This window comes from Heptranchias perlo, chromosome 4 (genome assembly GCF_035084215.1).
Source record: "Heptranchias perlo isolate sHepPer1 chromosome 4, sHepPer1.hap1, whole genome shotgun sequence".
Lineage (NCBI taxonomy): Eukaryota > Metazoa > Chordata > Chondrichthyes > Hexanchiformes > Hexanchidae > Heptranchias > Heptranchias perlo.
In genome coordinates this window covers 3,203,027-3,225,320 of record NC_090328.1, presented here as the reverse complement: position 1 = coordinate 3,225,320, position 22,294 = coordinate 3,203,027, and the positions used below count along the sequence as shown (strand labels likewise).

Here is a 22,294-nt window from a genome sequence, read left to right as displayed (position 1 = left end):
TGAAGAAGGGAGTGAATGTTTCGGGTGGTGGATGGGGTGCCAATCAAGCTGGCTGCTTTGTCCTGGATGGTGTCGAGCTTCTTGAGTGTTGTTGGAGCTGCACTCATCCAGGCAAGTGGAGAGTATTCCATCAGATTCCTGACTTGTGCCTTGTAGATGGTGGAAAGGCTTTGGGGAGTCAGGAGGTGAGTCACTCGCCGCAGAATACCCAGCCTCTGACTTGCTCTTGTAGCCACAGTATTTATATGGCTGGTCCAGTTAAGTTTCTGGTCAATGGTGACCCCCAGGATGTTGATGGTGGGGGATTCGTCGATGGTAATGCCGTTGAATGTCAAGGGGAGGTGGTTAGATTCTCTCTTGTTGGAGATGATCATTGCCTGGCACTTATCTGGCGTGAATGTTACTTGCCACTTATCAGCCCAAGCCTGGATGTTGTCCAGGTCTTGCTGCATGCGGGCTCGGACTGCTTCATTATCTGAGGGATTGCAAATGGAACTGAACACTGCAATCATCAGCGAACATCCCCATTTCTGACCTTATGATGGAGGGAAGGTCATTGATGAAGCAGCTGAAGATGGTTGGGCCTAGGACACTGCCCTGAGGAACTCCTGCAGCAATGTCCTGGGGGTGAGATGATTGGCCTCCAACAACCACTACCATCTTCCTTTGTGCTAGGTATGACTCCAGCCACTGGAGAGTTTTCCCCCTGATTCCCATTGACTTCAATTTTACTCGGGCTCCTTGGTGCCACACTCGGTCAAATGCTGCCTTGATGTCAAGGGCAGTCACTCTCACCTCACCTCTGGAATTCAGCTCTTTTGTCCATGTTTGGACCAAGGCTGTAATGAGGTCTGGAGCCGAGTGGTCCTGGCGGAACCCAAACTGAGCATCGGTGAGCAGGTTATTGGTGAGTAAGTGCCGCTTGATAGCACTGTCGACGACACCTTCCATCACTTTGCTGATGGTTGAGAGTAGACTGATGGGGCGGTAATTGGCCGGATTGGATTTGTCCTGCTTTTTGTGGACAGGACATACCTGGGCAGTTTTCCACATTGTCGGGTAGATGCCAGTGTTGTAGCTGTACTGGAACAGCTTGGCTAGAGGCGCAGCTAGTTCTGGAGCACAAGTCTTCAGCACTACAGCCGGGATGTTGTCGGGACCCATAGCCTTTGCTGTATCCAGTGCACTCAGCCGTTTCTTGATATCACGTGGAGTGAATCGAATTGGCTGAAGACTGGCTTCTGTGATGGTGGGGATATCGGGAGGAGGCTGAGATGGATCATCCACTCGGCACTTTTGGCTGAAGATGGTTGCAAACGCTTCAGCCTTGTCTTTTGCACTCATGTGCAGGACTCCGCCATCATTGAGAATGGGGATGTTCACGGAGCCTCCTCCTCCCGTTAGTTGTTTAATTGTCCACCTCAATTCACGACTGGATGTGGCAGGACTGCAGAGCTTCGATCTGATCCGTTGGTTGTGGAATCGCTTAGTTCTGTCTATAGCATGTTGCTTCCGCTGTTTAGCATGCATGTAGTCCTGTGTTGTCGCTTCACCAGGTTGGCACCTCATTTTTAGGTACGCCTGGTGCTGCTCCTGGCATGCTCTTCTACACTCCTCATTGAACCAGGGTTGATCCCCTGGTTTGTTGGTAATGGTAGAGTGAGGAATATGCCGGGCCATGAGGTTACAGATTGTGCTGGAATACAATTCTGCTGCTGCTGATGGCCCACAGCGCCTCATGGATGCCCAGTTTTGAGCTGCTAGATCTGTTCTGAATCTATCCCGTTTAGCACGGTGGTAGTGCCACACAACACGTTGGATGGTGTCCTCAGTGCGAAGACGGGACTTCATCTCCACGAGGACTGTGCGGTGGTCACTCCTACCAATACTGTCATGGATAGATGCATCTGCGACAGGTAGATTGGTGAGGAAGAGGTCAAGTAAGTTTTTCCCTCGTGTTGGTTCGCTCACCACCTGCCGCAGGCCCAGTTGCTTGGAGAAGCTGCGATTGTTCTCCTTGGAGCAGAGAGGAATAGAGGTGATCAAAATCATGAGGGGTTTTGATAGAGTAACTTTAACTTAGTCTGTGGTCTAACTACGACACAGATGAGTTTCTCCTCTTGACAGATATGAGAGTAGGCCTAGCTGCACTCTGTCAGCCATGGCTTGGTGGGCAGCACTCTTGCCTTTGAGTTCGAAAGTTCAAGTCCCACTCTAGAGAGTTGAGTATAAAATCCAGGCTGACGCTCCCAGTGTGGTACTGAGGGGCTGCTGCACTGTTGGAGGTGCCGTCTTTTGGGTGAGATGTTAAACCGAGGCCCCGTCTGGTGTTTGGGTGAATGTCGACGATCTGGTGGTAAAGCGGGACGTTCTTTTGTTGTCCCTCCGACATCACCAACGGAAACACAGTGCGGCCCTTCACCTGATTTGCTTCAGGGTTTGCTGTGCGCACTTGCCGACAGAGCAACAGTAACCTGACCCTCAAAGGTTGTTGGTTGGCCGCAGAGCACTTTGGGACCGTTCTCGGGGGAGGGGGAGCTGACCTTTAGCGTCGGGGCCTTTCGATCGCGGCCACTCGGCCGATACCGGGCCGCGTGAGGCTTGAACCGTTTTTATTCAGGCCTTGTTAGTGCTGGCTTGCCGATCCGGAGGGGGGAGAAACGGGAAATTCCGGGGTGGGGGTCCCTTTAAGGATGGATGGCTGGTCCGGCCTCTCTCGGCCGAGTACCTCCGGGGCGGAGCGCGCGCTGGAAGTTACAACTGGGATACTCCAATCGACCTGAGTCTCGGGCGATTTAATATTTAATTTTCAACTGTCCACTTCCCACCGCCCCCCCTTATCCAGGGTGAACAGGGTGGGCGACAGAGTTAATCATCACCCCCCTCACCCACCCACCCTCCCCCTCAGGATGTGACAAGGTGCAAGTCCAGTCACACCTGGCGATTTTCCATTTGTAGATGGTGCCGTGCTGCCACCTGCTGGTTGGATGCAGCCTTTACAGCCTAATGTCCAGATTAATACGGCAGCCTAGTGGTGACTTTCGGTACTGGACAGGCGGCGTCCGAGGTCGTGAGTTCAAATCCCACCCCGCCCGGCAAGTTCAATTTTTGAAAATCTGGTGAAGCCGGAACCTCACAAAATAACCGTGAGATCTGTCAGATTGTTGTAAAAATCCTACTGGGAACCTGCCATTCCTGACCTAGGTCTGGCCTGTGGGTGACTCCAGTCCCACCCTCCATTGTTGAATCTAGATTTCCCTCGGGGACAATCAGGGACGGGCAATAAATTCGGCCTTGCCAGCGCCGCCTACATCCCGAGAATCAACAAAAACAAATTTAGTTACGGAAGGTAATGTGTGTGTGGGGAGGGGAGGGGGGATTGGTAGTAACTCCAACCCACAAAAAGTCTTTGGAGTGTAGACAATCAGCTGTACAAAGTCAGTGGTGCCAAGGGGTTGGAGCATGGGGTCAGGGGATTCCTGAAGTTGGGAATTCCCATTTTTCCCCAACTCAGCATATTCCTGATGCTGGAAATTCCCATTTTCCTTCAGCTCAGTCTATTCCCGGAGGTTGGAAGTCCCATTTTCCCACAGCTCAGCATATTCCTGAAATTGGGAGTTCCCGTTTCCCCCCACTTTAGTGTATTCCTGAAGCCGGGATTTCCCATTATCCTCCAACTCAGTGTATTCCCGGAGGTTGGGAATTCCCACTTCCCCCAGCTCAGTACATTTCCTGAGACTGGGAATTCCCACTTTCTCCCAGTTCAGCCTATTTCTAGAGGCTGGGAGTTCCCGTTTTCTCCCAGCTCAGCATATATTTGGAAGCTGAGAATTCCCACTTCCCCCAACTCAACGTATTCCCGGAGGCTGGGAATTCCCACTTCCCCCAACTCAGCCTTTTCCCAGAGGCTGGGAATTCCCACTTCCCCCAACTCAGCCTTTTCCCAGAGGCTGGGAATTCCCATATTCTCCCAGATCAGCCTTTTCCCAGAGGCTGGGAATTCCCATATTCTCCCAGATCAGCCTTTTCCCAGAGTCTGGGAATTCCCACTTCCCCCAGCTCAGAAGGGGTCCGGCGTATTCCTGGAGACTGAGAGAGATGAGGAGCACCAGCCTCGGAATGGGTGCCAGTTGGCCTCACTGGGGGTGGAGGATGACCTCCCGATCTCGACCCTCAGACGGCAGCTGAGCTGGAAAAGAATTGTCCCCGAGCCCCCCCTTGCAGAGTGAGCTGAGGAGCAACTGGAGGGGGGGTCTCTACACTCCCCACCCCACCCCACGGGAGGCCGGGGTCTCGACCGTGTGGCCACATGGGGGCAGATGGGCACAAGAGATCTGCCCTTACTGGTATCTCACCCACTTGCCCCACGGAAATGGATGTTCGCTTCAAGAGGGCTGGAATACAATGGGGAGGAGGTGATGTTTCAGTGTCCAGAGCTCTGGTCAGATCCCATCTGGAGATACTGGGTCCAGTTCTGGGCACCGCCCCTCAGGAAGGATAGATTGGTCTTGGAGGGGATGCAGCGCAGATTCACCAGAATGATACCGGGGCTAAAAGGGTTAAATTATGAGGACAGGTTGCATAAACTGGGCTTGTATTCCCTTGAATATAGAAGATTAAGGGGTGATCTAATTGAAGTGTTTAAGATGATTAAAGGATTTGATGGGGTAGATAGAGAGAAACGATTTCCTCTGGTGGGAGAGTCCAGAACAAGGGGGGCATAACCTTAAAATTAGAGCCAGGCCGTTCAGGGGTGATGTCAGGAAGCACTTCTTCACACAAAGGGGAGTGGAAACCTGGAACTCTCTCCCCCAAACAGGCTGTAGATGCTGGGGGTCAATTGGAGCTTTCCAGACTGAGATCGATAGATTGGGTTCGGGTATCCTCGGGCCTCGATTGTTTATGCTGATTTACGCCCATTTCTACGCTGGGCGTATTCTAATTAGATTGGTGGGGATTTTGGATGTATCTTGAGATTGGGAGAATGGGCTTGGGAAAAGGAGCATTTCCAGGTCTATTTTCGGGGATGCCCCCACGCGGGAAATTTAAGCCCTTTGAGTGGAAGATTATTGAAGGGTATGAGGAAAGAGCAGGAAGATGAGATTGGTGTAGCGAGATCTGGCAAAGGACCAACACAGTAACGATTGGCTGATTGGGTTCATACACCTCAATTCTACAAGACTAACTAAGTTTTCAAGATATTAAGGGGAACTGATGGGGTGGATAGAGAGAAACTATTTCCGCTGGTTGGGGAGTGTAGGACGAGGGGACATAGCCTAAAAATTAGAGCCAGGACTTTCAGGAGTGAAGTTAGGAAACACTTCTACACGCAAAGGGTGGGAGGAGTTTGGAACTCTCCTCCGCAAACGGCAGTTGATGCTCGCTCAATTGTTAATTTTAAATCTGAGATTGATAGATTTTTGTTAACCAAAGGTATTAAGGGATATGGGGCTAAGGCGGGTATATGGAGTTAGGTCACAGATCAGCCATGATCTCATTGAATGGCGGAACAGGCTCGAGGGGCTGAATGGCCTCCTCCAGTTCCTATGTTTCTATGTTTTCTGTGCCTTGATGTGTTTCCACCTCTGCGACTCAACAGCTCTGACCCGAAGCTTTCCCACACCTGCTCAAAACAAACCCAGTAGTTTGCCCCTTGGTGTGGGAGCAGAACCAAGGGGTCAGGCCTGGGTCTGTCATTGAAAGTGCGTCTGTAAAGTTGGCCAGTGGGTGAGTATCAGTCCCACTCGGCCAACGTTCCATACATAGGAATTTTAAGGTTATGCTCCCTTGTTCTGGACACTCCCACCAGAGGAAATAGTTTCTCTCTATCTACCCTATCAAATCCTTTAATCATCTCAAACACCTCAATTAGATCACCCCTTAATCTTCTATATTCAAGGGAACACAAGCCCAGTTTATGCTCACACATTGTCACCTCCGGATTAGACAACCAGAAAAGACTTTGAATCATACAATCTTACAGCACAGAAGGAGGCCATTCGGCCCATCGTTCCTGTGCCGGCTCTTTGAAAGAGCTATCCAATTAGTCCCACTCCCCTGCTCTTTCCCCTTAGTCCAGCAACTTCCAGTCGTTGGACAGAGGAGACTTTCATTTTGTCGCTCTGGATGGGATTTGAGCCCTGCAGAGCAGGAACATAGGAACAGGAGGAGGCCATTCAGCCCCTCGAGCCTGTCCGGCACTCAAATAGATCCCGGCTGACCTGTACCTCAACTCCATTTACCCCCCTTCCCTCCATATCCCTCGATACCCTTACCCAACAAAAATCCATCGATCTCAGCCTTGAAAGCTCCAATTGACCCCCAGCAGCTACAACCTTTTAGGAGAGAACGTTCCAGATTTCCACCCTCCCCTTTTTGTGAAAAGAGCTTCCTGATTTCACCCCTGAACGGCCTAGCTCTAATTTTAAGATTGTGCCCCCTTGTTCTGGACTCCCCAACCTGAGGAAATAGTTTCTCTCTATCTACCCTATCGAATCCCTTTGACATTTTACAGGACAATCGGGGAAAGGAAAAATGAGAGGCAAAGTTAGAGGAATTTTCTATTTAATTTGTGATGTTCCGTTGTGTCCCAGAGGGAGCAGCAGCTCCACAGTGAATGGACCAGATCAGGCAGTGCTCAGCAGGACAGTCAGAGAGAACAGACAGATGACGTGGAAAATAAGAGGCAGGTATCTCAATACAACCAGAGAAAGGGGAGCGGGGGAAACAGGGCAGACCAACGCAGCGAGGAATCAGGAGTGGTAATAATCAGACGAGGAATGGACTGAAAACATTAAGATGTTTAAGAGACAAGAGGGGTGTGAAAACGGGGGAGAGAGGGAGAGGCACGGGGAAGAGAGAGAAAACGGGAGAGATGGAAAACTGGAGGCCACGTGTGGAACGAGAACAGGTTTCAACACAAGGGTGGACCTGAGGTGTGAATTTATTGGACAGTGTTCAGGCCAGAGAGAGGCTCAGAGACACTGGGGAGAGGGGCTCGGAGATACTGGGGAGAGGGGCTCGGAGATACTGGGGAGAGGGGCTCGGAGATACTGGGGAGAGGGGCTCGGAGATACTGGGGAGAGGGGCTCGGAGATACTGGGGAGAGGGGCTCGGAGATACTGGGGGAAGGGGCTCGGAGATATTGGAAGAGGGGCTTGGAGATAGTGGGGAGAGGGGCTCGGAGATACTGGGGAGAGGGGCTCGGAGATATGGGGGAAGGGGCTCGGAGATACTGGAAGAGGGGCTTGGAGATACTGGGGAGAGGGGCTTGGAGATACTGGGGAGAGGGGCTCGGAGATACTGGGGAGAGGGGCTTGGAGATACTGGGGAGAGGGGCTCGGAGATACTGGGGAGAGGGGCTAGGAGATACTGGGGAGAGGGGCTCGGAGATACTGGGGAGAGGGGCTCGGAGATATGGGGGAAGGGGCTCGGAGATACTGGAAGAGGGGCTTGGAGATACTGGGGAGAGGGGCTCGGAGATACTGGGGAGAGGGGCTCGGAGATACTGGGGAGAGGGGCTCGGAGATACTGGGGGAAGGGGCTCGGAGATACTGGAAGAGGGGCTTGGAGATGCTGGGGAAAGGGGCTCAGAGATACTGGGGAGAGGGGGTCGGAGAGACTGGGCAGAGGGGCTCGGAGATACTGAAGAAAGAGATTGAGATACTGGGAGAGGGGCTTGGAGATACATAGAAACATAGAAACATAGAAAATAGGAGCAAGAGTAGGCCATTCGGCCCTTCGGGCCTGCTCCGCCATTCAAAATGATCATGGCTGATCGTCTAACTCAGTACCCTGTTCTCGCTTTTTCCCCATATCCCTTGATCCCTTTAGCATTAAGAAATATATCTATCTCCTTCTTGAATACATCTAATGACTTGGCCTCCACTGCCTTCTGTGGTAGAGAATTCCACAGGTTCACCACCCTCTGAGTGAAGAAATTTCTCCTCATCTCTGTTCTAAATGGCATATCCCGTATCCTGAGACTGTGACCCCTGGTTCTGGACTCCCCAGCCATCGGGAACATCCTCCCTGCATCTCGTCTGTCTAGTCCTGTTAGAATTTTATATGTTTCGATGAGATCCTTTCATTCTTCTAAACTCTAGTGAATATAGGCCAAGTCGACCCAATCTCTCCTCATATGTCAGTCCTGCCATCCCAGGAATCAGTCTGGTAAACCTTCGTTGCACTCCCTCCATGGCAAGGACATCCTTCCTCAGATAAGGAGACCAAAACTTCACACAATATTCCAGGTGTGGTCTCACCAAGGCCTTGTATAACTGCAGTAAGACATCCCTGCTCCTGTACTCAAATCCTCTTGCAATGAAGGCCAACATACCATTCGCCTTCCTAACTGCTTGCTGCACCTGAATGCTCGCTTTCAGCGACTGGTGTACAAGGACACCCAGGTCTCGTTGCACCTCCCCTTTTCCCAATTTATCACCATTCAGATAATAATCTGCCTTTCTGTTTTTACAACCAAAGTGGATAACCTCACATTTATCCACGTTATACTGCATCTGCCATGTTCTTGCCCACTCACCCAACTTACCTAAATCACATTGGAGCCTCTTTGCATCCTCCTCACAGCTCACATTCCACCCCAGCTTTGTGTCGTCTGCAAACTTGGAAATGTTACATTTAGTTCCCTCATCCAAATCATTGATATATATTGTGAATAGCTGGGGCCCAAGCACTGATCCCTGCGGTACCTCACCAGTCACTGCCTGCCACCCGGAAAAAGACCCGTTTATTCCTACTCTCTGTTTCCTGTCTGTCAACCAATTTTCAATCCATGCCAGTATATTCCCCCCAATCCCATGTGCTTTAATTTTGCACACTAACCTCTTGTGTGGGACCTTATCAAAAGCCTTCTGAAAATCCAAATACACCACATCCACTGGTTCTCCCCTATCTATTCTACTAGTTACATCCTCAAAAAACTCCAGTAGATTTGTTAAGCATGATTTCCCTTTCATAAACCCATGCTGACTTTGTCCAATCCCGTTAATGTCCTCCAAGTGTTCTGTTATCATATCTTTTATAATAGACTCTAGCATTTTCCCCACTACTGATGTTAGGCTAACTGGTCTGTAATTCCCTGTTTTTTCTCTCCCTCCTTTTTTAAATAGTGGGGTTCCATTTGCCACCCTCCAATCTGTAGGAACTGTTCCAGAGTCTATGGAATTTTGGAAGATGATCACCAATGCATCCACTATTTCCAGGGCCACTTCCTTTAGTACTCTGGGATGTAGATTATCAGGCCCTGGGGATATGTCAGCCTTTAGCCCCATTTACCCTAACATCTGTTGTGGGGAAAATGCTGGAGTCTATAATTAAGGATAGGGTGACTGAACACCTCGAGAATTTTCAGTTAATCAGAGAGAGCCAGCATGGATTTGTGAAAGGTAGGTCGTGCCTGACAAACCTGACTGAATTTTTTGAAGAGGTGACTAAAGTAGTGGACAGGGGAATGTCAATGGATGTTATTTATATGGACTTCCAGAAGGCATTTGATAAGGTCCCACATAAGAGACTGTTCACTAAGATAGAAGCGCATGGAATCGAGGGAAAAGTACGGACTTGGTTAGGAAGTTGGCTGAGCGAAAGGCGACAGAGAGTCGGGATAATGGATAGGTACTCACATTGGCAGGATGTGACTAGTGGAGTCCCGCAGGGATCTGTCTTGGGGCCTCAATTATTCACAATATTTATTAATGACTTAGATGAAGGCATAGAAATTCTCATATCTAAGTTTGCCGATGACACAAAGATTGGTGGCATTGTAAGCAGTGTAGATGAAAACATAAAATTACAAAGCGACATTGATAGATTAGGTGAATGGGCAAAACTGTGGCAAATGGAATTCAATGTAGACAAATGTGAGGTCATCCACTTTGGATCAAAAAAGGATAGAACAGGGTACTTTCTAAATGGTAAAAAGTTAAAAACAGTGGATGTCCAAAGGGACTTAGGGGTTCAGGTACATAGATCATTGAAGTGTCATGAACAGGTGCAGAAAATAATCAAGAAGGCTAATGGAATGCTGGCCTTTATATCTAGAGGACTAGAGCACAAGGGGGCAGAAGTTATGCTGCAGCTATACAAAACCCTGGTTAGACCGCACCTGGAGTACTGTGAGCAGTTCTGGGCACTGCACCTTCGGAAGGACATATTGGCCTTGGAGGGAGTGCAGCGTAGGTTTACTAGAATGATACCCGGACTTCAAGGGTTAAGTTACGAGGAGAGATTACACAAATTGGGGTTGTATTCTCTAGAGTTTAGAAGGTTGAGGGGTGATCTGATCGAAGTTTATAAGATATTAGGGGGAACAGATAGGGTGGATAGAGAGAAACTATTTCCGCTGGTTGGGGATTCTAGGAGTAGGGGGCACAGTCTAAAAATTAGAGCCAGACCTTTCAGGAGCGAGATTAGAAAACATTTCTACACACAAAGGGTGGTAGAAGTTTGGAACTCTCTTCCGCAAACGGCAATTGATACTAGCTCAATTGCTGAATTTAAATCTGAGATAGATAGCTTTTTGGCAACCAAAGGTATTAAGGGATATGGGCCGAAGGCAGGTATATGGAGTTAGATCACAGATCAGCCATGATCTTATCAAATGGCGGAGTAGGCACGAGGATCTGAATGGCCTACTCCTGTTCCTATGGTCCTAATTTCCCGAGCACTATTTTTTTTTACTGATACTGGTTTCCTTCAGTTCCTCCCTCTCACCAGACCCTTGGGTTCCCTAACATTTCTGGCAGGTTATTTGTGTCCTCCTTTGTGAAGACAGAACCAAAGTATGTGTTTAATTGTTCTGCCATTTCTTTGTTCCCCATTATAATTTCCTCCATTTCTGACTGTAAAGGACCTACATTTGTCTTCACTAATCTTTTTCTCTTGACGTATTTACAGAAGCTTTTACAGTCAGTTTTTATGTTCCCTGCTCGTTTACTCTCATACTCTATTTTTCCCCTCTTAATCAATCTCTTTGTCCTTTGGGAAAGGGGCTCGGAGATACTGGGGAGAGAGATCGAGATACTGAGGAGAGAGACTGAGATACCGGGGAGATAAACTGAGATACTGGAAAGAGACTGAGATACTGGGGAGAGGGGCTCGGAGAGTGGAGAGAGACTGAGATACCGGGGAGATAAACTGAGATACTGGGGAGAGAGATCGAGATACTGAGGAGAGAGACTGAGATACCGGGGAGATAAACTGAGATACTGGAAAGAGACTGAGATACTGGGGAGAGGGGCTCGGAGAGTGGAGAGAGACTGAGATACTGGAGAGAAAGACTGAGACACTGGGAGAGGGGCTCGGAGATACTGGAGAGAGGGGCTCAGAGTTGCTGGGGAGGGAGGCTTGGAGATACTGGGAGAGGGGCTCGGAGATACTGGGGAGGGGGGCTCGGAGATACTGGGGATAGACTGAGATACTGGAGAGAGAATGAGATACTGGGGAGAGGGGAGAGAGACTGAGATACTGGGGAGAGAGGTTCGGAGAGGGGAGAGAGACTGTGATACTGGGGAGAGGGGTTCGGAGAGGGGAGAGAGACTGAGGTCTGGAGAGAGACTGAGATACTGGGGAGAGGGGTTCGGAGAGGGGAGAGAGACTGAGGTCTGGAGAGAGACTGAGATACTGGGGAGAGGGGTTCGGAGAGGGGAGAGAGACTGAGATACTGGGGAGAGGGGTTCGGAGAGGGGAGAGAGACTGAGATACTGGGGAGAGGGGTTCGGAGAGGGGAGAGAGACTGAGGTCTGGAGGGAGAGGGGTTCGGAGAGGGGAGAGAGACTGAGGTCTGGAGAGAGAGCTGCTGGTGTCACCTCCTTACCAATAATTTAATTTCCTGTTTTGCTATTTTTAGTTTGCTGATTAGTCTGTTATTGTTAAAATGAATGTGATAAAGCAGCGCAAACAAAAAGTTAATAGTTAACCAGACTGCTAAAAATAGTGTAGAGAGGAAATTAAAGCTTCAGTCTCGTGCTGGGAGCGATGAGTTTAATTCACCTTTGATCCAGTAATGAGCTGAGGTCATCCACCGACGATGAAGGAATGACGATATATTTCCAAGTCGGGATGGTGTGTGACTTGGAGGGGAACGTGCAGGTGGTGTTGTTCCCATGCGCCTGCTGCTCTTGTCCTTCTAGGTGGTAGAGGTCGTGGGTTTGGGAGGTGCTGTTGAAGAAGCCTTGGGGAGTTGCTGCAGTGCATCCTGTGGATGGTACATACTGCAGCCACGACGGGTACAGTTCTGGTCTCCTTATCTAAGGAAGGATATACTTGCCTTAGAGGTGGTGCAACGAAGGTTCATTAGATTAATTCCTGGAATGAGAGGGTTGTCCTATGAGGAGAGATTGAGTAGAATGGGCCGATACTCTCTGGAGTTTAGAAGAATGGGAGGTGATCTCATTGAAACATATAAGATTCTGAGGGGGCTTCACAGGGTGGAGGCTGAGAGATTGTTTCCCCCGGCTGGAGAGTCTAGAACTAGAGGGCATAATCTCAGGATAGGGGGTCGGCCATTCAAGACTGAGATGAGGAGGAATTTCTTCATGCAGAGGGTTGTGAATCTTTGGAATTCTCTACCCCAGAGGACTGTGGATGCTGAGTCATTGAGTATATTCAAGGCTGAGATCGATAGATTTTTGGACTCTCGGGGAATCAAGGGATATGGGGATTGGGCGGGAAAGTGGAGTTGAGGTCGAAGATCAGCCATGATCTGATTGAATGGCGGAGCAGGCTCGAGGGGCCGAATGGCCTACTCCTGCTCCAATTTCTTATGTTCTTATGATGCGCCGGTGGTGAAGGGAGTGAATGTTTAGGTTGGTGGATGGGGTGCCAATCAAGCGGGCTGCTTTGTCCTGGATGGTGTCGAGCTTCTTGAGTGTTGTTGGAGCTGCACTCATCCAGGCAAGTGGAGAGTATTCCATCACACTCCTGACTTGTGCCTTGTAGATGGTGGAAAGGCTTTGGGGAGTCAGGAGGTGAGTCACTCGCCGCAGAATACCCAGCCTCTGAGAAGCCTAGCAAGCCAATCAGTTGTATCAAACAAGGGCAACTGGAAATGGGCAATAAATGCCAGCCTTGCCAACAATGCCCACATCATGAGAATGAATATTAAAACCACATCAGGTGAAAAATAAAATAAATCCTTGGTACTTCATCGACTGCGTTACATATTCTGGCCAGAGTGGAAAATGGTTAAATAACTGGAGTGATCAAGTACCTCTAGTGATCTAATTGAGGTGTTTAAGATGATTAAATGATTTGATAGGGTAGATGGAGAGAAACTATTTCCTCTGGTGGGAGAGTCCAGAACAAGGGGGGCATAACCTTCAAATTAGAGCCAGGCCGTTCAGGGGTGATGTCAGGAAGGGTCACACAAAGGGGAGTGAAAATCTGGAACTTTTTCCCCCCAAAAATGCTGATGAGGCTGGGGGTCAATTGAAAATTTCAAGACTGAGATCGAGAGTTAGGCGAGGGTATTAAGGGTTACGTAAAAAGGCGGGGAGGTGGAGTTAAGATACAGATCAGCCATGATCTAATAGAATGGCTGGACAGGCTCGAGGGGCTGAATGGCCTCCTCCTTTTCCTATGTTCCCACGAGCCATTATCCATTCGTTGTCCAGCAACAAATCGGATTGTGACTATGGTAAAGAAAGCCCACTGGAAGTGCAGGAGGTAGGTGTTACAGTTTGGGGTTTCATTTCTCTTTTGTACTCTAGACATCTCTCTTGGTCGTCAGAATCTCAGATTGATCCCATATGTAAGTGCGAGCTCCCTCATGTCGGCTTCACGTGCACTGACATGTAATTTTGTCTTCAGAAGGTGGAATAATGTTGGATTTTGACTTAGGCTTGAACGGCAAAACAAATTCATCAAACAGGAATAAAACAAACAGATATGGTAATAGCACAACATATATCAAATGGGTGGGTAGAGTCCATGATAGGGGAGAGTGTACATGGGGTGTGGGAGGAGATTAAATGGGTGGGGAGAGTCTATGATAGGGGAGAGTGCACATGGGGAGTGGGAGGAGATTAAATGGGTGGGGAGAGTCCATGATCGGGGAGAGTGTACATGGGCTGTGGGAGGAGATTAAATGGGTGGGGAGAGTCCATGATAGGGGAGAGTGCACATGGGGAGTGGGAGGAGATTAAATGGGTGGGGAGAGTCCATGATCGGGGAGAGTGTACATGGGCTGTGGGAGGAGATTAAATGGGTGGGGAGAGTCCATGATAGGGGAGAGTGTACATGGGGTGTGGGGGGAGATTAAATGGGTGGGGAGAGTCTATGAAAGGGAGAGTGTACATGGGCTGTGGGAGGAGATTAAATGGGTGGGGAGAGTCCATGATAGGGGAGAGTGTGCATGGGCTGTGGGAGGAGATTAAATGGGTGGGGAGAGTCTATGATAGGGGAGAGTGTACATGGGCTGTGGGAGGAGATTAAATGGGTGGGGAGAGTCCATGATAGGGGAGAGTGTACATGGGCTGTGGGAGGAGATTAAATGGGTGGGGAGAGTCCATGATAGGGGAGAGTGTACATGGACTGTGGGAGGAGATTAAATGGGTGGGGAGAGTCCATGATAGGGGAGAGTGTACATGGGCTGTGGGAGGAGATTAAATGGGTGGGGAGAGTCTATGATAGGGGAGAGTGTACATGGGCTGTGGGAGGAGATTAAATGGGTGGGGAGAGTCCATGATAGGGGAGAGTGTACATGGGCTGTGGGAGGAGATTAAATGGGTGGGGAGAGTCCATGATAGGGGAGAGTGTACATGGGCTGTGGGAGGAGATTAAATGGGTGGGGAGAGTCCATGATAGGGGAGAGTGTACATGGGCTGTGGGAGGAGATTAAATGGGTGGGGAGAGTCTATGATAGGGGAGAGTGTACATGGGCTGTGGGAGGAGATTAAATGGGTGGGGAGAGTCCATGATAGGGGAGAGTGTACATGGGCTGTGGGAGGAGATTAAATGGGTGGGGAGAGTCCATGATAGGGGAGAGTGTACATGGACTGTGGGAGGAGATTAAATGGGTGGGGAGAGTCCATGATAGGGGAGAGTGTACATGGGCTGTGGGAGGAGATTAAATGGGTGGGGAGAGTCTATGATAGGGGAGAGTGTACATGGGCTGTGGGAGGAGATTAAATGGGTGGGGAGAGTCCATGATAGGGGAGAGTGTACATGGGCTGTGGGAGGAGATTAAATGGGTGGGGAGAGTCCATGATAGGGGAGAGTGTACATGGGCTGTGGGAGGAGATTAAATGGGTGGGGAGAGTCCATGATAGGGGAGAGTGTACATGGGCTGTGGGAGGAGATTAAATGGGTGGGGAGAGTCCATGATAGGGGAGAGTGTACATGGGGAGTGGGAGGAGATTAAATGGGTGGGTAGAGTCTATGATAGGGGAGAGTGTACATGGGCTGTGGGAGGAGATTAAATGGGTGGGTAGAGTCCATGATAGGGGAGAGTGTACATGGGCTGTGGGAGGAGATTAAATGGGTGGGGAGAGTCCATGATAGAGGAGAGTGTACATGGGCTGTGGGAGGAGATTAAATGGGTGGGGAGAGTCCATGATAGGGGAGAGTGTACATGGGCTGTGGGAGGAGATTAAATGGGTGGGGAGAGTCCATGATAGGGGAGAGTGTACATGGGCTGTGGGAGGAGATTAAATGGGTGGGGAGAGTCCATGATAGGGGAGAGTGTACATGGGCTGTGGGAGGAGATTAAATGGGTGGGGAGAGTCCATGATAGGGGAGAGTGTACATGGGCTGTGGGAGGAGATTAAATGGGTGGGGAGAGTCCATGATAGGGGAGAGTGTACATGGGCTGTGGGAGGAGATTAAATGGGTGGAGAGAGTCCATGATAGGGGAGAGTGTACATGGGCTGTGGAAGGAGATTAAATGGGTGGGGAGAGTCCATGATAGGGGAGAGTGTATATGGGGAGTGGGAGGAGATTAAATGGGTGGGGAGAGTCCATGATAGGGGAGATTCTATGATATAGATTCTATGAAATTCTATGTAATGTTTCTCAATTCCATGTGATCATGACCTCTGACCTTAACCTGTACAGGATAGGATCATTGAACAGCTGTTTCTGGTTTAGTCCAGGTGTTGGGCTGGGTGATCACACTGCAGGGAACTGCGAGTCAACACACAGCCGGCAGAGACCCCAATCCTGCTTCCTGCCAACCCGCGGCCATGCACCCTGGGTAAAAGGGAACGATTCACTCCCGTCTCGTACTGGACGGCCTGTGTGTATCAGGTGCTGGAACACAATTGAAAAACATGTCTGAAAAATTCATGAATAACAGGTAAGAGACCAAATGAGTTTTCATAACAGTTTAATAACAGTTCTGTGTGTCTCATTACCGCAGTTTATTTAAAGATATTGTCGTGTTTTCCAACACTGGCGGGAGACGATCATTGGCAAGTCCCGGGATAATTTATTACCCCTGGTGATGGTCCCAGGGCTCATCGCAAGGTCACATGTTCAAATTTACATCAAATCACATCAAGTTTACAGCACAGAAACAGGCCATTCGGCCCAACTGGTCTATGCCAGTGTTTATGCTCCACTCGAGCCTCCTCCCTCCCGACTTCATCTCACCCTATCAGCATCTCCTGCTATTCCTTTCTCCCTCATGTGTTTATCGAGCTTCCCCTTAAATGTATCTACACTATTCACCTCAACTACTCCATGTGGGAGTGAGTTCCACATTCTCACCACTCTCTGGGTAAAGAAGTTTCTCCTGAATTCCCGATTGGATTTATTGGTGACTATCTTATATTGATCACAGCCAACCTCTTCCACTGGACCAGTACGGTGCTAACAGAAACTTATAAGAACAGATAATACAAACAATCGTTGTTGTTTAATAAGAGGAACTGTAAAAAATAACAGAGTTACAGAGAGGGGTGTGGGGTATATCAGAGTGTTATAGTGAGGGGTGTGGGGTATATCAGAGTGTTACAGTGAGGGGTGTGGGGTATATCAGAGTGCTACAGTGAGGGGTGTGGGGTGTATCAGAGTGTTACAGTGAGGGGTGTGGGGTATATCAGTGTGTTACAGTGAGGGGTGTGGGGTATATCAGAGTGTTACAGTGAGGGGTGTGGGGTATATCAGAGTGTTACAGTGAGGGGTGTAGGATATATCAGTGTGTTACAGTGAGGGGTGTGGGGTATATCAGTGTGTTACAGTGAGGGGTGTGGGGTATATCAGAGTGTTACAGTGAGGGGTGTGGGGTATATCAGTGTGTTACAGTGAGGGGTGTGGGGTATATCAGAGTGTTACAGTGAGGGGTGTGGGGTATATCAGAGTGTTACAGTGAGGGGTGTGGGGTATATCAGAGTATTACAGTGAGTGGTGTGGGATATATCAGAGTGTTACAGTGAGGGTTGTGGGATATATCAGAATGTTACAGTGAGGGGTGTGGGGTATATCAGAGTGTTACACTGAGTGTGTGGGGTATATCAGAGTGCTACAGTGAGGGGTGTGGGGTATATCAGAGTGTTATAGTGAGGGGTATGGGGTATATCAGAGAGTGTTACTGTGAGGGGTGTGGGGTATATCACAGAGTGTTACACTGAGGGTGTGGGGTATATCAGAGAGTGTTACACTGAGGGTGTGGGGTATATCAGAGTGTTACAGTGAGGGGTGTGGGGTATATCAGAGAATGTTACACTGAGGGTGTGGGGTATATCAGAGTGTTACAGTGAGGGGTGTGGGGTATATCGGAGTGTTACAGTGAGTGGTGTGGGATATATCAGAGTGTTACAGTGAGGGGTGTGGGGTATATCAGAATGTTACAGTGAGGGGTGTGGGGTATATCAGAGTGTTACAGTGAGGGGTGTGGGATATATCAGAATGTTACAGTGAGGGGTGTGGGGTATATCAGAGTATTACAGTGAGTGGTTTGGGATATATCAGAGTGTTACAGTGAGGGGTGTGGGGTATATCAGAGTGCTACAGTGAGGGGTGTGGGGTATATCAGAGTGTTATAGTGAGGGGTGTGGGGTATATCAGAGAGTGTTACACTTAGGGTGTGGGGTATATCAGAGAGTGTTACACTGAGGGTGTGGGGGATATCAGAGTGTTACAGTGAGGGGTGTGGGGTATATCAGAGAGTGTTACACTGAGGGTGTGGGGTATATCAGAGAGTGTTACACTGAGGGTGTGGGGTATATCAGAGTGTTACAGTGAGGGGTGTGGGGTATATCAGAGAATGTTACACTGAGGGTGTGGGGTATATCAGAGTGTTACAGTGAGGGGTGTGGGGTATATCAGAGTGTTACAGTGAGGGGTGTGGGGTATATCAGAGAATGTTACAGTGAGGGTGTGGGGTATATCAGAGTGTTACAGTGAGGGGTGTGGGGTATATCAGAGTGTTACAGTGAGGGGTGTGGGGTATATCTGTGTGTTACAGTGAGGGGTGTGGGGTATATCAGAGTGTTACAGTGAGGGGTGTGGGGTATATCAGAGTGTTACAGTGAGGGGTGTGGGGTATATCAGAGTGTTACAGTGAGTGGTGTGGGGTATATTAGAATGTTACAGTGAGGGGTGTGGGGTATATCAGAGTGTTACAGTGAGGGGTGTGGGGTATATCAGAGTGTTACAGTGAGGGGTGTGGGGTATATCAGAGTGTTACAGTGAGGGGTGTGGGGTATATCAGAGTGTTACAGTGAGGGGTGTGGGGTATATCAGAATGTTGCAGTGAGGGGTGTGGGGTATATCAGAGTGTTACAGTGAGGGGTGTGGGATATATCAGTGTGTTACAGTGAGGGGTGCGGGATATATCAGAGTATTACAGTGAGGGTGTGGGGTATATCAGAGTGTTACAGTGAGGGGTGTGGGGTATATCAGAGTGTTACAGTGAGGGGTGTGGGGTATATCAGAGTGTTACAGTGAGTGGTGTGGGGTATATCAGAGTGTTACAGTGAGGGGTGTGGGGTATATCAGAGTGTTACAGTGAGGGGTGTGGGGTATATCAGTGTGTTACAGTGAGGGGTGTGGGATATATCAGAGTGTTACAGTGAGGGGTGTGGGATATATGAGAATGTTACAGTGAGGGGTGTGGGGTATATCAGAATGTTACAGTGAGGGGTGTGGGGTATATCAGAGAGTGTTACTGTGAGAGGTGTGGGGTATATCAGAGTGTTACAGTGAGGGGTGTGGGGTATATCAGAGTGTTACAGTGAGGGGTGTGGGGTATATCAGAGTGTTACAGTGAGGGGTGTGGGGTATATCAGAGTGTTACAGTGAGGGGTGTGGGATATATCAGAGTGTTACAGTGAGGGGTGTGGGGTATATCAGAGTGTTACAGTGAGGGGTGTGGGGTGTATCAGAGTGTTACACTGAGGGGTGTGGGGTATTTCAGAGTGTTACTGTGAGGGGTGTGGGGTATATCAGAGTGTTACAGTGAGGGGTGTGGGGTATATCAGAGTGTTACAGTGAGGGATGTGGGGTGTATCAGAGTGTTACAGTGAGGGGTGTGGGGTATATCAGAGTGTTACACTGAGGGGTGTGGGGTATATCAAAGTTTTACAGTGAGGGGTGTGGGGTGTATCAGAGTGTTGCAGTGAGGGGTGTGGGGTATATCAGAGTGTTACAGTTATGGGGTGGTGTATATCTGTGTGTCACAGTGAGGGGTGTGGGGTATATCAGAGAATGTTACACTGAGTGTGTGGGGTATATCAGAGTGTTACAGTGAGGGGTGTGGGGGAAATCAGAGTGTTACAGTGAGGGGTGTGGGGTATATCAGAGTGTTACAGTGAGGGGTGTGGGGTATATCAGAATGTTACAGTGAGGGGTGTGGGATATATCAGAGTGTTACAGTGAGGGGTGTGGGGTATATCAGAGTGTTACAGTGAGGGGTGTGGGGTATATCAGAGTGTTACAGTGAGGGGTGTGGGGTATATCAGAGTGTTACAGTGAGGGGTGTGGGGTGTATCAGAGTGTTGCAGTGAGGGGTGTGGGGTATATCAGAGTGTTATAGTGAGGGGTGTGGGGTATATCAGAGTGTTACAGTGAGGGGTGTGGGGTATATCTGTGTGTTACAGTGAGGCGTGTGGGGTATATCAGAGAATGTTACACTGAGGGTGTGGGGTATATCAGAGTGTTATCATGAGGGGTGTGGGGTATATCAGAGTGTTACAGTGAGGGGTGTGTGATATATCAGAGTGTTACAGTGAGGGGTGTGGGATATATCAGAATGTTACAGTGAGGGGTGTGGGGTATATCAGAGTGTTACAGTGAGGGGTGTGGGGTATATCAGAGTGTTACAGTGAGGGGTGTGGGGTATATCAGAGTGTTACAGTGAGGGGTGTGGGGTATATCAGAGTGTTACAGTGAGGGGTGTGGGGTATATCAGTGTGTTACAGTGAGGGGTGTGGGATATATCAGAGTGTTACAGTGAGGGGTGTGGGGTATATCAGAATGTTACAGTGAGGGGTGTGGGTATATCAGAGAGTGTTACTGTGAGGGGTGTGGGGTATATCAGAGAGTGTTACACTGAGTGTGTGGGGTATATCAGAGTGTTACAGTGAGGGGTGTGGGGTATATCAGAGTGTTACAGTGAGGCGTGTGGGGTCTATCAGAGTGTTACGGTGAGGGGTGTGGTGTATATCGTAGTGTTACAGTGAGGGGTGTGGGGTATATCAGAGAGTGTTACTGTGAGGGGTCTGGAGTATATCAGAGAGTGTTACTGTGAGGGGTGTGGGGTATATCAGAGTGTTACAGTGAGGGGTGTGTGGTGTATCAGAGTGTTACAGTGAGGGGTGTGGGGTATATCAGAGTGTTACAGTGAGGGGTGTGGGGTATATCAGAGTGTTACTGTGAGGGGTGTGGAGTATATCAGAGTGTTACAGTGAGGGGTGTGGGGTATATCAGAGTGTTACAGTGAGGGATGTGGGGTGTATCAGAGTGTTACAGTGAGGGGTGTGGGGTATATCAGAGTGTTACACTGAGGGGTGTGGGGTATATCAAAGTTTTACAGTGAGGGGTGTGGGGTGTATCAGAGTGTTGCAGTGAGGGGTGTGGGGTATATCAGAGTGTTATAGTGAGGGGTGTGGGGTATATCAGAGTGTTACAGTTATGGGGTGGTGTATATCTGTGTGTCACAGTGAGGGGTGTGGGGTATATCAGAGAATGTTACACTGAGTGTGTGGGGTATATCAGAGTGTTACAGTGAGGGGTGTGGGGTATATCAGAGTGTTACAGTGAGGGGTGTGGGGTATATCAGAGTGTTACAGTGAGGGGTGTGGGGTATATCAGAATGTTACAGTGAGGGGTGTGGGATATATCAGAGTGTTACAGTGAGGGGTGTGGGGTATATCAGAGTGTTACAGTGAGGGGTGTGGGGTATATCAGAGTGTTATAATAAGGGGTGTAGGATATATCAGAGTGTTACAGTGAGGGGTGTGGGGTATATCAGAGTGTTACAGTGAGGGGTGTGGGGTATATCAGAGTGTTACAGTGAGGGGTGTGGGGTATATCAGTGTTACAGTGAGGGGTGTGGGGTATATCAGAGTGTTACAGTGAGGGGTGTGGGGTATATCAGTGTTACACTGAGGGGTGTGGGGTATTTCAGAGTGTTACTGTGAGGGGTGTGGGGTATATCAGAGTGTTACAGTGAGGGGTGTGGGGTATATCAGAGTGTTACAGTGAGGGATGTGGGGTGTATCAGAGTGTTACAGTGAGGGGTGTGGGGTATATCAGAGTGTTACACTGAGGGGTGTGGGGTATATCAAAGTTTTACAGTGAGGGGTGTGGGGTATATCAGAGTGTTATAGTGAGGGGTGTGGGGTATATCAGAGTGTTACAGTTATGGGGTGGTGTATATCTGTGTGTCACAGTGAGGGGTGTGGGGTATATCAGAGAATGTTACACTGAGTGTGTGGGGTATATCAGAGTGTTACAGTGAGGGGTGTGGGGTATATCAGAGTGTTACAGTGAGGGGTGTGGGGTATATCAGAGTGTTACAGTGAGGGGTGTGGGGTATATCAGAATGTTACAGTGAGGGGTGTGGGATATATCAGAGTGTTACAGTGAGGGGTGTGGGGTATATCAGAGTGTTACAGTGAGGGGTGTGGGGTATATCAGAGTGTTATAATAAGGGGTGTAGGATATATCAGAGTGTTACAGTGAGGGGTGTGGGGTATATCAGAGTGTTACAGTGAGGGGTGTGGGGTATATCAGAGTGTTACAGTGAGGGGTGTGGGGTGTATCAGAGTGTTGCAGTGAGGGGTGTGGGGTATATCAGAGTGTTACAGTGAGGGGTGTGGGGTATATAAGA

The 22,294-nt window shown here is 49.2% G+C and overlaps 1 long non-coding RNA gene across 1 annotated transcript in view; it reads left to right on the top strand.

The window, feature by feature from the left end:
- Positions 1-22,294, top strand: part of LOC137320689 (uncharacterized) — a 191,972-nt gene that overhangs the window by 93,707 nt on the left and 75,971 nt on the right. Inside the window, exon 2 of the long non-coding RNA XR_010962625.1 lies at positions 16,108-16,315. This is a non-coding gene — a long non-coding RNA (uncharacterized lncRNA). The remainder of the gene's footprint in view (positions 1-16,107; positions 16,316-22,294) is intronic.